Raw genomic sequence first — 17,417 nt, 5'->3', positions numbered from 1 at the left:
TGTATTCCGTAAATATGCTCGACTGTGTGGGCGGGCATGAGCCGGCGTGAGTAGGTTACACGTTGAGTTTTATAAGGGCACCACGGGGTGACCAGCCCCTCCCCACCCAGCCCCACCCATCCCCACTCAGCCCCACCCTCCCCTCCCTCCCCTCCCCACCCCGCCACACCCACCCCACTCAGCCCCTCCACCACCCACCCCACCCAGCCCCACCCTCCCCTCCCCACCCTCCCCTCCCCACCCTCCCCTCCCCACCCAGCCCCTCCCCACCCTCCCCTCTCCACCCAGCCCCACCCCTCCCATTTGTGGATGCACGACGGACGGACCCAACAATAATCCCCTGTGGGCTGGTGGTGTAATAACCAGGAGGTTCCTACCAGTATTAACTTTATAACCAAGTGTAAGCCCAGAGTCTCGATGTATTTTATTTCAGTGAGCCCTGGGTCAGCACTCATGAAACATCACGAAAGCACAGCAAGTACAAAGCAATTTTAAAAGCAGTTGCAGTAACAGCTAAGAATATATTAGAATACATTTCACAACATTTTACAATTAACATTGCCGAAAAGGTCTAACTAAAATCTGAAAACTCATACTATTTATGCAACAAAACTGAAAAGCGCTCAAATTTATAACATCCAATTATGGAATTAATAGCTTATTAAAAACCAATAAAATCCTAAGGTTGGGGGTTGACTCAGCCTATGAGCCCTCCAGGGACAATACAATTAGTACCACTAAGTAGGGAAGTAAACAGTGGTTGTCCTATGGGTCGACTCACACCCATCATTGAAATGTGACATTTATAAGACTGGTTAAGGGCCGTAAAAACACAACACCATTGCACATTTGAGCAGGAAATCAACTTTGACTTGACAATTATAAAAACTGAGTGGGCCAGGATCATGTTTAGATGTTATACAAATGTGATATAATTCCACGTGTGGAGGAGCGTTGTGAGTGAAGGATCAGCCAACAATTTGTATTTAAGTTTAGGAACCTGGCATATGAATGTTTTAAGTGCTGGTCTCGTGTAAGACCCCTGCCAAACACGCACATCTGCACCTCCACAAATGGTGGAGTCCTCCGGCTCGATTCCTCTATAGGGTTTTTTTTCCTCTGCCAGTTTTCTCCCATTACTCTGCACCTCGTTAGGCTCAAGTGAAGCCTCAATCCGGTACGAACTCAGTCAGAACATGGCATGGCCAATATGAACCCTGATGACGACCGCCGCTTGCGCTGCGATTGAAACGTCGTAGGTTTTATTTTTATTAATTTCCTTTTATTATTATTTCTATTTTACGTGACTTTACCAACAAATCCGTTGTCAATCTACCATGGGCGTTGTGAACTTCCTACATTGCTTTTTCTCTCTGTAAATAAATACCCCAGGGCTCATGTCTGACACGACCATTACTGACGCCCTCTAGGGACTCTGTTGTAACTGCATGATTGAGTCCAGGGCTTGCCACGAGGTGGCGAGGGCTACCTCTTGTTGTCGAGCTTGTTGCAGCACCGTCGCCATTTCCCCAAACTGCATGGTCAAGCGGATATTGTAGCCTTCGTGACGTGACATGACGGAGGAGCGGATAGCATCGCACACCTGAGACACCTACAGTGGGGGGAGGGGGGGGGGGGCGAAAGGGCAATTTTACAAGCAATAATGGAGGGAAATGTTTTCAATTCCTCATATGATCGTGTTTTGTTTTCGTGGAACTGAACACATTTAAAGGAACATTTTGCATCGGTTTGAAACATTCAGGCTGGCCTGCCTCCAATCCACCCTGCGTTTAACCAGGCTGTGTTGTGAGGAACTCACATGTTCTTGAAAGATCTGGACAAAGTCACACCAGTGACTTCCTCAATGAGGCTAGACTGTGTGTTAGCTGGGTCACATAGCCCACATGCCCAGCCACCGCATGCCCAATCAGTTTCTGTCTAGCCAGATAGAAAGGACTGAATGGTCATGGTACAAGCTACAAAACACAGGGGCTGCTGTGGTACAGGAGAATATAAAGCTGATTGGACTTGCCAAGGATTGGTACCAGCGTTGTCAAGATCGGCCTCTGTGGAGGAGGCTCATGAAGGATGCTACTGGGCAGTTGGAGGCAGTCGCTCTGCAAGCATCAATGTAGGGTGGAGGAGCGACGCTAAAGAGTGGAGCAGTGGGCGGCTAAAACACACAAGTTGGCACATTGGGGCTCACAGGCCGTGCATCTGCCATTTACCTCGGTCAGTTAACCCACAATGATCTGGGCCTGTCCAATGACCTCTTGCCTTCGAAATGGGCACCATGGATTCAAAGGCGCAAGCTATTTGGTGACATTACCACCATTTAGTGGCGGAGCGGTGAATGGCGGCAGTTGTTTTTTTCTTCAGATTTTTTTATGTGATAATTTCTGTACTTTCTTTGTTGCTTACTCTTTTGTCAACCTTGGACTCGGGGGATCGATTTTGAACAATGAGACTATCCTGGTCCCTTGAGTTCTCACCTTGTTAAACATTTATTTGAACTAAACTTGAGGGAAACACACATTGTCACGGTAAGTAAATGCGCAACTGGTGGTTCTGTAAGTCAAATGCTCTTGGAGTGTCCCACTGAGTGTTTTTTTGTTGTTAAATAGCTGGAGATAAGAGATAAAGCGTGATGACAGCCAAGCTCCCCCAAGACAGAGATAACGTGCGTGATGTCACGTGGCCTAATAGCCAACGTGAGGAATCCTGCCGTATGGTGAAAGAGTTGTGTCTAGCTCAGATGTGGGCAAAGTACGGCCCCCGGGCCGTTTAATTCGGCCCGCCGAACTTGTCCAAATATTATTATTAAATAGAATTTTCCCTTTCTCCTGTAATGCCCCCGTTTCCCCATTAGATGGTGCACTTTGACCGCGAGTTACGACACGTTTTTGTATTTCATATTCTTAGCTCTTTCGGTAAAGTCACGTTGAAGGGAAACAATAAAATAAAATATATATGAAACAATAAATTAATGCAAACCGACACACCTGATGACGACCGTTTGTGTTATGGTCGAAACGTCGTGAGAATTTTTATTGTTTTATATATTTTATTATTTAATTGTTTCCCTTCAACGTGACTTTACCAAAAGAGCTAAGAATATGAATTACTGCAGTCACGAAAGCTTTAAATCAAAATTTATGTTTTTGTATTGTTTATGTTCGTGCACTTTGTTAAATTGCCTTGCAAATAAATGCTTTGCTACCTGTTAAAGGCCAAATCCTTTCACGTAATTATTTTTAACACGTCATTTATATTTAGTTCACACAAACACTCCATCCATCTGTTCCTGGCCCAGCCCCTCTGCCAAATTTTAGAACCCACTGTGGCCGGCGAGTCAAAAAATGTTCCCACCCCTGGTCTAGCTGGTAAAAAAACGAGTTTGTTGCTACGTGGGTTACATGGGCGACCACTGGGTATCTGAAGAGCGCACCTCAAGAAAGGTGACTTCTAAGATCTCAACGGAAGTTGCTTACCCAAATGTACAAAAGGGAGATCAAGTCATCAAATTTGAGTCAGTTTTTTTTTTAAGATACAGCATTTCTTTCACATGCAATCATCATTGATGATTTTTGCCAACCGTTTCCTGAAAATGGCCCTCGTTCAATTTGGTCTGAAGGCTCCCCGTCAGGTTCAGTGTTACAACTCTGAGGCTTGTTTCATAAATCCTTCGCACAGTTTCAAAGCCAGAATGAGGGTGCCTAAGGACCCAGGTGTTAAGCCCCAGAGGCTCAAGAGAGCCAGATTAAGGCGACCCTGGGTCGTAGTAACATCCTCTCACCTCGAATAATAGTGAATTCTGGAACTCGTTCAACATCTCCAAGTCCCTGGCGCGTTTATCGTTAATCTCCTGCACCAGTGCTTCCAGCTCGTTTGTCAGATCGTCAGAGGTGGGCCTGCCCAAGGGGGTTGAGAGCAGGGTCGAGGCTTCCTCGGCGGCTGGAGATAATTGGGTGGAAGGGTCATAGTTGGTGTTGGAATCGTACCTGGTGTTGGGATTGTGACAGGTGGGAGAGAAAATGTACGAGACACAATGTGATCGTGAATTTCTGTACGGGGAGAATACGATCCAACTAGGGAGCACAATGTCCAATAGTGCAAAACTGTTGGAAATTATACTCCCTGAGAAGGTAATTATACTTCACAAAATGTATACTCCCTGGTCAGGAACACATCTTTTTTTTGTATTGCCTAACTGTCGTCTATGACTTTCTATGGCCCTGATGACCACAATCGCCATCATAACCATCCCCATCACGTGCACCATCGTCATGAACATCATCGCCATCACGATCACCACCATCATCACGATCACCACCCTCACAATCACCACCATCACCACGACCCTCACGATCACCACCATCACTACCACCCTCACAATCACCATAAAGACCTCCAACCATCACTACCATCATCATGATCACCACCAACCCCATCACGATAACCACCCTCACAATAACCACCCTCACGATCACCACCATTACTACCATCCTCACATTCACCATAACGATCCCCAACCATCACTACCATCATCATGATCACCACCAACCCCATCACGATAACCACCCTCACGATCACCACCATTACCACAATCATTACGATCACCACCCATCACTACCACCCTCACAATCACCACCACCAACCCCATCACGATCACCACAGAGCCATCACCGGCTGTCAGAAGCGGCCTTGCTGCTGCTGCTGCCACCACGGCCAAGTTCGTCACCTGACGTGTCCATGGCGAGGCTCTCCCACTGGCGTCCTTCACCCACAAAGACAAACACCGTAACCATCAAGATTCCCTCTCGATGGCGCAGCTGTCAACCCCTCATCAGTTGCCCCTACCTTACTACGGGCCAATTCAGAACTTAATAAAGTATTAAAGCTTTCGTGACTGCATGAAATTACTCATTGGTTTCTTCGGTAAAGTCACGTATGTAGAAATACAATAAAATTATATTAAAACAATAAACAATCACGACGTTTCGATCACAACGCAAGCGATCTTCATCAGGTGGTATGTGCAATCCAAAGGTTGAACACGAAATGTAAAACTCTTCTGAAATTCGTGGTCCGCCTGGAAGTGTCTAACTGTGTCGTTGGCCTGACTGGATGTGCTTCACATAATGGTTTTTCAGGTTTGTTGAATTCTCGTCTCTCATCTTTTTGCTGTATTTACCTCCGCGATTTGTTCTTGACACCTCATGAAGATCGCTTGCGTTGTGATCGAAACGTCGTGATTGTGTTTTTTTTGTTTTAATATAATTTTATTGTATTTCTACATACGTGACTTTACCGACAAAACCAATGAGTAATTCAGAACTTATTGATCACCCCTCGGTGCCCCTTATACATCTCAACGTTCATACTACAAAGTCCCATCATGAGTGAGAAACACAAAACATCATGCTAGTCTCCCGGTGAGAGGTTGAGGAGCGATTTGCTTGACCATACTTCACAACGCTGGTCAATGTGGACTGACCATACTTCACCACGCTGGTCAATGTGTACTGACCATACTTCACCACGCTGGTCAATGTGTACTGACCATACTTCACCACGCTGGTCAATGTGGACTGACCATACTTCACCACCCTGGTCAATGTGTACTGACCATACTTCACCACCCTGGTCAATGTGGACTGACCATACTTCACCACGCTGGTCAATGTGACCTGACCATACTTCACCACGCTGGTCAATGTGTACTGACCATACTTCACCACCCTGGTCAATGTGTACTGACCATACTTCACCACCCTGGTCAATGTGGACTGACCATACTTCACCACGCTGGTCAATGTGGACTGACCACACTTCACCACGCTGGTCAATGTTTACTGACCACACTTCACCACGCTGGTCAATGTGTACTGACCATACTTCACCACGCTGGTCAATGTGGACTGACCATACTTCACCACGCTGGTCAATGTGGACTGACCATACTTCACCACCCTGGTCAATGTGAACTGACCATACTTCACCACCCTGGTCAATGTGTACTGACCATACTTCACCACCCTGGTCAATGTGACCTGACCATACTTCACCACGCTGGTCAATGTAACCTGACCATAATTCACCACGTTGGTCAATGTGTACTGACCATACTTCACCACGCTGGTCAATGTGTACTGACCATACTTCACCACCCTGGTCAATGTGGACTGACCATACTTCACCACGCTGGTCAATGTGGACTGACCATACTTCACCACCCTGGTCAATGTGGACTGACCATACTTCACCACGCTGGTCAATGTGTACTGACCATACTTCACCACCCTGGTCAATGTGTACTGACCATACTTCACCACGCTGGTCAATGTGGACTGACCATACTTCACCACCCTGGTCAATGTGTACTGACCATACTTCACCACTCTGGTCAATGTGGACTGACCATACTTCACCACGCTGGTCAATGCGACCTGACCATACTTCACCACGCTGGTCAATGTGGACTGACCATACTTCACCACGCTGGTCAATGTTTACTGACCATACTTCACCACGCTGGTCAATGTGACCTGACCATACTTCACCACCCTGGTCAATGTGTACTGACCATACTTCACCACTCTGGTCAATGTGTACTGACCATACTTCACCACCCTGGTCAATGTGTACTGACCATACTTCACCACGCTGGTCAATGTGGACTGACCATACTTCACCACGCTGGTCAATGTGTACTGACCATACTTCACCACGCTGGTCAATGTGACCTGACCATACTTCACCACGCTGGTCAATGTGTACTGACCATACTCCATCACGCTGGTCAATGTGACCTGACCATACTTCACCACGCTGGTCAATGTGTACTGACCATACTTCACCACCCTGGTCAATGTGTACTGACCATACTTCACCACTCTGGTCAATGTGTACTGACCATACTTCACCACCCTGGTCAATGTGGGTTGACCATACTTCACCACCCTGGTCAATGTGTACTGACCATACTTCACCACGCTGGTCAATGTGGACTGACCATACTTCACCACTCTGGTCAATGTGTACTGACCATACAACACCACTCTGGTCAATGTGTACTGACCATACTTCACCACGCTGGTCAATGTGACCTGACCATACTTCACCACCCTGGTCAATGTGTACTGACCATACTTCACCACGCTGGTCAATGTGACCTGACCATACTTCACCACACTGGTCAATGTGTACTGACCATACTTCACCACGCTGGTCAATGTGTACTGACCATACTTCACCACCCTGGTCAATGTGTACTGACCATACTTCACCACGCTGGTCAATGTGTACTGAACATACTTCACCACGCTGGTCAATGTGTACTGACCATACTTCACCACCCTGGTCAATGTGTACTGACTATACTTCACCACTCTGGTCAATGTGTACTGACCATACTTCACCACGCTGGTCAATGTGACCTGACCATACTTCACCACGCTGGTCAATGTGTACTGACCATACTTCACCACTCTGGTCAATGTGTACTGACCATGCTTCACCACGCTGGTCAATGTGGACTGACCATACTTCACCACCCTGGTCAATGTGTACTGACCATACTTCACCACTCTGGTCAATGTGTACTGACCATACTTCACCACGCTGGTCAATGTGACCTGACCATACTTCACCACGCTGGTCAATGTGTACTGACCATACTTCACCACTCTGGTCAATGTGTATTGACCATACTTCACCACGCTGGTCAATGTGGACTGACCATACTTCACCACCCTGGTCAATGTGACCTGACCATACTTCACCACCCTGGTCAATGTGTACTGACCATACTTCACCACCCTGGTCAATGTGTACTGACCATACTTCACCACCCTGGTCAATGTGTCCTGACCATACTTCACCACTCTGGTCAATGTGTACTGACCATACTTCACCACCCTGGTTAATGTGACCTGACCATACTTCACCACTCTGGTCAATGTGACCTGACCATACTTCACCACGCTGGTCAATGTGTACTGACCATACTTCACCACGCTGGTCAATGTGACCTGACCATACTTCACCACGCTGGTCAATGTGTACTGACCATACTTCACCACGCTGGTCAATGTGACCTGACCATACTTCACCACGCTGGTCAATGTGTACTGACCATACTTCACCACGCTGGTCAATGTGGACTGACCATACTTCACCACCCTGGTCAATGTGACCTGACCATACTTCACCACCCTGGTCAATGTGTACTGACCATACTTCACCACCCTGGTCAATGTGTACTGACCATACTTCACCACCCTGGTCAATGTGTCCTGACCATACTTCACCACTCTGGTCAATGTGTACTGACCATACTTCACCACCCTGGTTAATGTGACCTGACCATACTTCACCACTCTGGTCAATGTGACCTGACCATACTTCACCACGCTGGTCAATGTGTACTGACCATACTTCACCACGCTGGTCAATGTGACCTGACCATACTTCACCACGCTGGTCAATGTGTACTGACCATACTTCACCACGCTGGTCAATGTGACCTGACCATACTTCACCACGCTGGTCAATGTGTACTGACCATACTTCACCACCCTGGTCAATGTGTACTGACCATACTTCACCACCCTGGTCAATGTGACCTGACCATACTTCACCACTCTGGTCAATGTGTACTGACCATACTTCACCACGCTGGTCAATGTGACCTGACCATACTTCACCACTCTGGTCAATGTGACCTGACCATACTTCACCACGCTGGTCAATGTGTACTGACCATACTTCACCACGCTGGTCAATGTGACCTGACCATACTTCACCACGCTGGTCAATGTGTACTGACCATACTTCACCACGCTGGTCAATGTGACCTGACCATACTTCACCACGCTGGTCAATGTGTACTGACCATACTTCACCACCCTGGTCAATGTGTACTGACCATACTTCACCACCCTGGTCAATGTGACCTGACCATACTTCACCACTCTGGTCAATGTGTACTGACCATACTTCACCACGCTGGTCAATGTGACCTGACCATACTTCACCACGCTGGTCAATGTGTACTGACCATACTTCACCACCCTGGTCAATGTGTACTGACCATACTTCACCACGCTGGTCAATGTGTACTGACCATACTTCACCACGCTGGTCAATGTGTACTGACCATACTTCACCACCCTGGTCAATGTGTACTGACCATACTTCACCACGCTGGTCAATGTGTACTGACCATACTTCACCACGCTGGTCAATGTGTACTGACCATACTTCACCACCCTGGTCAATGTGTACTGACCATACTTCACCACGCTGGTCGATGTGGACTGACCATACTTCACCACCCTGGTCAATGTGTACTGACCATACTTCACCACGCTGGTCAATGTGTACTGACCATACTTCACCACGCTGGTCAATGTGACCTGACCATACTTTACCACCCTGGTTAATGTGTACTGACCATACTTCACCACGCTGGTCAATGTGACCTGACCATACTTCACCACGCTGTTCAATGTGTACTGACCATACTTCACCACGCTGGTCAATGTGTACTGACCATACTTCACCACGCTGGTCAATGTGACCTGACCATACTTCACCACGCTGGTCAATGTGTACTGACCATACTTCACCACGCTGGTCAATGTGTACTGACCATACTTCACCACCCTGGTCAATGTGTACTGACCATACTTCACCACCCTGGTCAATGTGTACTGACCATACTTCACCACGCTGGTCAATGTGTACTGACCATACTTCACCACCCTGGTCAATGTGTACTGACCATACTTCACCATGCTGGTCAATGTGTACTGACCATACTTCACCACCCTGGTCAATGTGTACTGACCATACTTCACCACGCTGGTCAATGTGACCTGACCATACTTCACCACGCTGGTCAATGTGTACTGACCATACTTCACCACGCTGGTCAATGTGTACTGACCATACTTCACCACCCTGGTCAATGTGTACTGACCATACGTCACCACTCTGGTCAATGTGTACTGACCATACTTCACCACGCTGGTCAATGTGACCTGACCATACTTCACCACGCTGGTCAATGTGTACTGACCATACTTCACCACTCTGGTCAATGTGTACTGACCATGCTTCACCACGCTGGTCAATGTGGACTGACCATACTTCACCACCCTGGTCAATGTGTACTGACCATACTTCACCACTCTGGTCAATGTGTACTGACCATACTTCACCACGCTGGTCAATGTGACCTGACCATACTTCACCACGCTGGTCAATGTGTACTGACCATACTTCACCACTCTGGTCAATGTGTACTGACCATACTTCACCACGCTGGTCAATGTGGACTGACCATACTTCACCACCCTGGTCAATGTGACCTGACCATACTTCACCACCCTGGTCAATGTGTACTGACCATACTTCACCAACCTGGTGAATGTGTACTGACCATACTTCACCACCCTGGTCAATGTGTCCTGACCATACTTCACCACTCTGGTCAATGTGACCTGACCATACTTCACCACGCTGGTCAATGTGTACTGACCATACTTCACCACTCTGGTCAATGTGTACTGACCATACTTCACCACCCTGGTCAATGTGACCTGACCATACTTCACCACTCTGGTCAATGTGACCTGACCATACTTCACCACGCTGGTCAATGTGTACTGACCATACTTCACCACGCTGGTCAATGTGACCTGACCATACTTCACCACGCTGGTCAATGTGTACTGACCATACTTCACCACGCTGGTCAATGTGACCTGACCATACTTCACCACGCTGGTCAATGTGTACTGACCATACTTCACCACCCTGGTCAATGTGTACTGACCATACTTCACCACCCTGGTCAATGTGACCTGACCATACTTCACCACTCTGGTCAATGTGTACTGACCATACTTCACCACGCTGGTCAATGTGACCTGACCATACTTCACCACGCTGGTCAATGTGTACTGACCATACTTCACCACTCTGGTAAATGTGTACTGACCATACTTCACCACCCTGGTCAATGCGACCTGACCATACTTCACCACGCTGGTCAATGTGTACTGACCATACTTCACCACCCTGGTCAATGTGTACTGACCATACTTCACCACCCTGGTCAATGTGTACTGATCATACTTCACCACCCTGGTCAATGTGTACTGACCATACTTCACCATGCTGGTCAATGTGTACTGACCATACTTCACCACGCTGGTCAAAGTGTACTGACCATACTTCACCACCCTGGTCAATGTGTACTGACCATACTTCACCACCCTGGTCAATGTGTACTGACCATACTTCACCACCCTGGTCAATGTGTACTGACCATACTTCACTACTCTGGTCAATGTGTACTGACCATACTTCACCACGCTGGTCAATGTGACCTGACCATACTTCACCACGCTGGTCAATGTGTACTGACCATACTTCACCACTCTGGTCAATGTGTACTGACCATACTTCACCACGCTGGTCAATGTGGACTGACCATACTTCACCACCCTGGTCAATGTGACCTGACCATACTTCACCACCCTGGTCAATGTGTACTGACCATACTTCACCAACCTGGTCAATGTGTACTGACCATACTTCACCACCCTGGTCAATGTGTACTGACCATACTTCACCACTCTGGTCAATGTGTACTGACCATACTTCACCACCCTGGTCAATGTGTACTGACCATACTTCACCACCCTGGTCAATGTGTACTGACCATACTTCACCACCCTGGTCAATGTGACCTGACCATACTTCACCACTCTGGTCAATGTGACCTGACCATACTTCACCACGCTGGTCAATGTGTACTGACCATACTTCACCACGCTGGTCAATGTGACCTGACCATACTTCACCACGCTGGTCAATGTGTACTGACCATACTTCACCACGCTGGTCAATGTGACCTGACCATACTTCACCACGCTGGTCAATGTGTACTGACCATACTTCACCACCCTGGTCAATGTGTACTGACCATACTTCAACACCCTGGTCAATGTGACCTGACCATACTTCACCACTCTGGTCAATGTGTACTGACCATACTTCACCACGCTGGTCAATGTGACCTGACCATACTTCACCACCCTGGTCAATGTGTACTGATCATACTTCACCACCCTGGTCAATGTGTACTGACCATACTTCACCACCCTGGTCAATGCGACCTGACCATACTTCACCACGCTGGTCAATGTGTACTGACCATACTTCACCACCCTGGTCAATGTGTACTGACCATACTTCACCACCCTGGTCAATGTGTACTGACCATACTTCACCACACTGGTCAATGTGTACTGACCATACTTCACCACTCTGGTCAATGTGTACTGACCATACTTCACCACGCTGGTCAATGTGTACTGACCATACTTCACCACGCTGGTCAATGTGTACTGACCATACTTCACCACTCTGGTCAATGTGTACTGACCATACTTCACCACAGTGGTCGATGTGGACTGACCATACTTCACCACCCTGGTCAATGTGTACTGACCATACTTCACCACGCTGGTCAATGTGTACTGACCATACTTCACCACGCTGGTCAATGTGACCTGACCATACTTTACCACCCTGGTCAATGTGTACTGACCATACTTCACCACGCTGGTCAATGTGACCTGACCATACTTCACCACGCTGTTCAATGTGTACTGACCATACTTCACCACGCTGGTCAATGTGACCTGACCATACTTCACCACGCTGGTCAATGTGTACTGACCATACTTCACCACGCTGGTCAATGTGACCTGACCATACTTCACCACGCTGGTCAATGTGTACTGACCATACTTCACCACCCTGGTCAATGTGTACTGACCATACTTCACCACCCTGGTCAATGTGACCTGACCATACTTCACCACTCTGGTCAATGTGTACTGACCATACTTCACCACGCTGGTCAATGTGACCTGACCATACTTCACCACGCTGGTCAATGTGTACTGACCATACTTCACCACTCTGGTAAATGTGTACTGACCATACTTCACCACCCTGGTCAATGCGACCTGACCATACTTCACCACGCTGGTCAATGTGTACTGACCATACTTCACCACCCTGGTCAATGTGTACTGACCATACTTCACCACCCTGGTCAATGTGTACTGACCATACTTCACCACTCTGGTCAATGTGTACTGACCATACTTCACCACCCTGGTCAATGTGTACTGACCATACTTCACCACGCTGGTCAATGTGTACTGACCATACTTCACCACGCTGGTCAATGTGTACTGACCATACTTCACCACCCTGGTCAATGTGTACTGACCATACTTCACCACAGTGGTCGATGTGGACTGACCATACTTCACCACCCTGGTCAATGTGTACTGACCATACTTCACCACGCTGGTCAATGTGTACTGACCATACTTCACCACCCTGGTCAATGTGTACTGACCATACTTCACCATGCTGGTCAATGTGTACTGACCATACTTCACCACCCTGGTCAATGTGTACTGACCATACTTCACCACCCTGGTCAATGTGACCTGACCATACTTCACCACGCTGGTCAATGTGTACTGACCATACTTCACCACGCTGGTCAATGTGACCTGACCATACTTCACCACCCTGGTCAATGTGTACTGACCATACTTCACCACCCTGGTCAATGTGACCTGACCATACTTCACCACGCTGGTCAATGTGTACTGACCATACTTCACCACGCTGGTCAATGTGACCTGACCATACTTCACCACCCTGGTCAATGTGTACTGATCATACTTCACCATCCTGGTCAATGTGTACTGACCATACTTCACCATGCTGGTCAATGTGTACTGACCATACTTCACCACGCTGGTCAATGTGTACTGACCATACTTCACCACCCTGGTCAATGTGTACTGACCATACTTCACCACCCTGGTCAATGTGTACTGACCATACTTCACCACCCTGGTCAATGTGTACTGACCATACTTCACCACTCTGGTCAATGTGTACTGACCATACTTCACCACGCTGGTCAATTTGACCTGACCATACTTCACCACGCTGGTCAATGTGTACTGACCATACTTCACCACTCTGGTCAATGTGTACTGACCATACTTCACCACGCTGGTCAATGTGGACTGACCATACTTCACCACCCTGGTCAATGTGACCTGACCATACTTCACCACCCTGGTCAATGTGTACTGACCATACTTCACCAACCTGGTCAATGTGTACTGACCATACTTCACCACCCTGGTCAATGTGTCCTGACCATACTTCACCACTCTGGTCAATGTGACCTGACCATACTTCACCACGCTGGTCAATGTGTACTGACCATACTTCACCACTCTGGTCAATGTGTACTGACCATACTTCACCACCCTGGTCAATGTGACCTGACCATACTTCACCACTCTGGTCAATGTGACCTGACCATACTTCACCACGCTGGTCAATGTGTACTGACCATACTTCACCACGCTGGTCAATGTGACCTGACCATACTTCACCACGCTGGTCAATGTGTACTGACCATACTTCACCACGCTGGTCAATGTGACCTGACCATACTTCACCACGCTGGTCAATGTGTACTGACCATACTTCACCACCCTGGTCAATGTGTACTGACCATACTTCACCACCCTGGTCAATGTGACCTGACCATACTTCACCACTCTGGTCAATGTGTACTGACCATACTTCACCACGCTGGTCAATGTGACCTGACCATACTTCACCACGCTGGTCAATGTGTACTGACCATACTTCACCACTCTGGTAAATGTGTACTGACCATACTTCACCACCCTGGTCAATGCGACCTGACCATACTTCACCACGCTGGTCAATGTGTACTGACCATACTTCACCACCCTGGTCAATGTGTACTGACCATACTTCACCACCCTGGTCAATGTGTACTGACCATACTTCACCACTCTGGTCAATGTGTACTGACCATACTTCACCACCCTGGTCAATGTGTACTGACCATACTTCACCACGCTGGTCAATGTGTACTGACCATACTTCACCACCCTGGTCAATGTGTACTGACCATACTTCACCACGCTGTTCAATGTGTACTGACCATACTTCACCACGCTGGTCAATGTGTACTGACCATACTTCACCACGCTGGTCAATGTGACCTGACCATACTTCACCACGCTGGTCAATGTGTACTGACCATACTTCACCACGCTGGTCAATGTGTACTGACCATACTTCACCACCCTGGTCAATGTGTACTGACCATACTTCACCACCCTGGTCAATGTGTACTGACCATACTTCACCACGCTGGTCAATGTGTACTGACCATACTTCACCACCCTGGTCAATGTGTACTGACCATACTTCACCATGCTGGTCAATGTGTACTGACCATACTTCACCACCCTGGTCAATGTGTACTGACCATACTTCACCACCCTGGTCAATGTGACCTGACCATACTTCACCACGCTGGTCAATGTGTACTGACCATACTTCACCACGCTGGTCAATGTGACCTGACCATACTTCACCACCCTGGTCAATGTGTACTGACCATACTTCACCACCCTGGTCAATGCGACCTGACCATACTTCACCACGCTGGTCAATGTGTACTGACCATACTTCACCACGCTGGTCAATGTGACCTGACCATACTTCACCACCCTGGTCAATGTGTACTGATCATACTTCACCACCCTGGTCAATGTGTACTGACCATACTTCACCATGCTGGTCAATGTGTACTGACCATACTTCACCACGCTGGTCAATGTGTACTGACCATACTTCACCACCCTGGTCAATGTGTACTGACCATACTTCACCACCCTGGTCAATGTGTACTGACCATACTTCACCACGCTGGTCAATGTGACCTGACCATACTTCACCACGCTGGTCAATGTGTACTGACCATACTTCACCACCCTGGTCAATGTGTACTGACCATACTTCACCACCCTGGTCAATGTGACCTGACCATACTTCACCACTCTGGTCAATGTGTACTGACCATACTTCACCACGCTGGTCAATGTGACCTGACCATACTTCACCACGCTGGTCAATGTGTACTGACCATACTTCACCACTCTGGTAAATGTGTACTGACCATACTTCACCACCCTGGTCAATGCGACCTGACCATACTTCACCACGCTGGTCAATGTGTACTGACCATACTTCACCACCCTGGTCAATGTGTACTGACCATACTTCACCACGCTGGTCAATGTGTACTGACCATACTTCACCACCCTGGTCAATGTGTACTGACCATACTTCACCACCCTGGTCAATGTGTACTGACCATACTTCACCACGCTGGTCAATGTGTACTGACCATACTTCACCACCCTGGTCAATGTGTACTGACCATACTTCACCACGCTGTTCAATGTGTACTGACCATACTTCACCACGCTGGTCAATGTATACTGACCATACTTCACCACGCTGTTCAATGTGACCTGACCATACTTCACCACGCTGGTCAATGTGTACTGACCATACTTCACCACGCTGGTCAATGTGACCTGACCATACTTCACCACCCTGGTCAATGTGTACTGACCATACTTCACCACCCTGGTCAATGTGTACTGACCATACTTCACCACGCTGGTCAATGTGTACTGACCATACTTCACCACCCTGGTCAATGTGTACTGACCATACTTCACCACGCTGGTCAATGTGTACTGACCATACTTCACCACCCTGGTCAATGTGTACTGACCATACTTCACCACCCTGGTCAATGTGACCTGACCATACTTCACCACGCTGGTCAATGTGTACTGACCATACTTCACCACGCTGGTCAATGTGACCTGACCATACTTCACCACGCTGGTCAATGTGTACTGACCATACTTCACCACGCTGGTCAATGTGACCTGACCATACTTCACCACCCTGGTCAATGTGTACTGACCATACTTCACCACCCTGGTCAATGTGACCTGACCATACTTCACCACGCTGGTCAATGTGTACTGACCATACTTCACCACGCTGGTCAATGTGACCTGACCATACTTCACCACCCTGGTCAATGTGTACTGATCATACTTCACCACCCTGGTCAATGTGTACTGACCATACTTCACCATGCTGGTCAATGTGTACTGACCATACTTCACCACGCTGGTCAATGTGTACTGACCATACTTCACCACCCTGGTCAATGTGTACTGACCATACTTCACCACCCTGGTCAATGTGTACTGACCATACTTCACCACGCTGGTCAATGTGTACTGACCATACTTCACCACCCTGGTCAATGTGTACTGACCATACTTCACCATGCTGGTCAATGTGTACTGACCATACTTCACCACCCTGGTCAATGTGTACTGACCATACTTCACCACGCTGGTCAATGTGACCTGACCATACTT

This window comes from Petromyzon marinus, unplaced genomic scaffold (assembly GCF_048934315.1).
Source record: "Petromyzon marinus isolate PM22_M1 ecotype Great Lakes invasive population unplaced genomic scaffold, UKy_Petmar_22M1.pri1.0 PM_G_Scaffold_102, whole genome shotgun sequence".
Taxonomy (NCBI): Eukaryota; Metazoa; Chordata; class Hyperoartia; order Petromyzontiformes; family Petromyzontidae; genus Petromyzon; species Petromyzon marinus.
Note: the sequence above shows the minus strand (reverse complement) of the source record.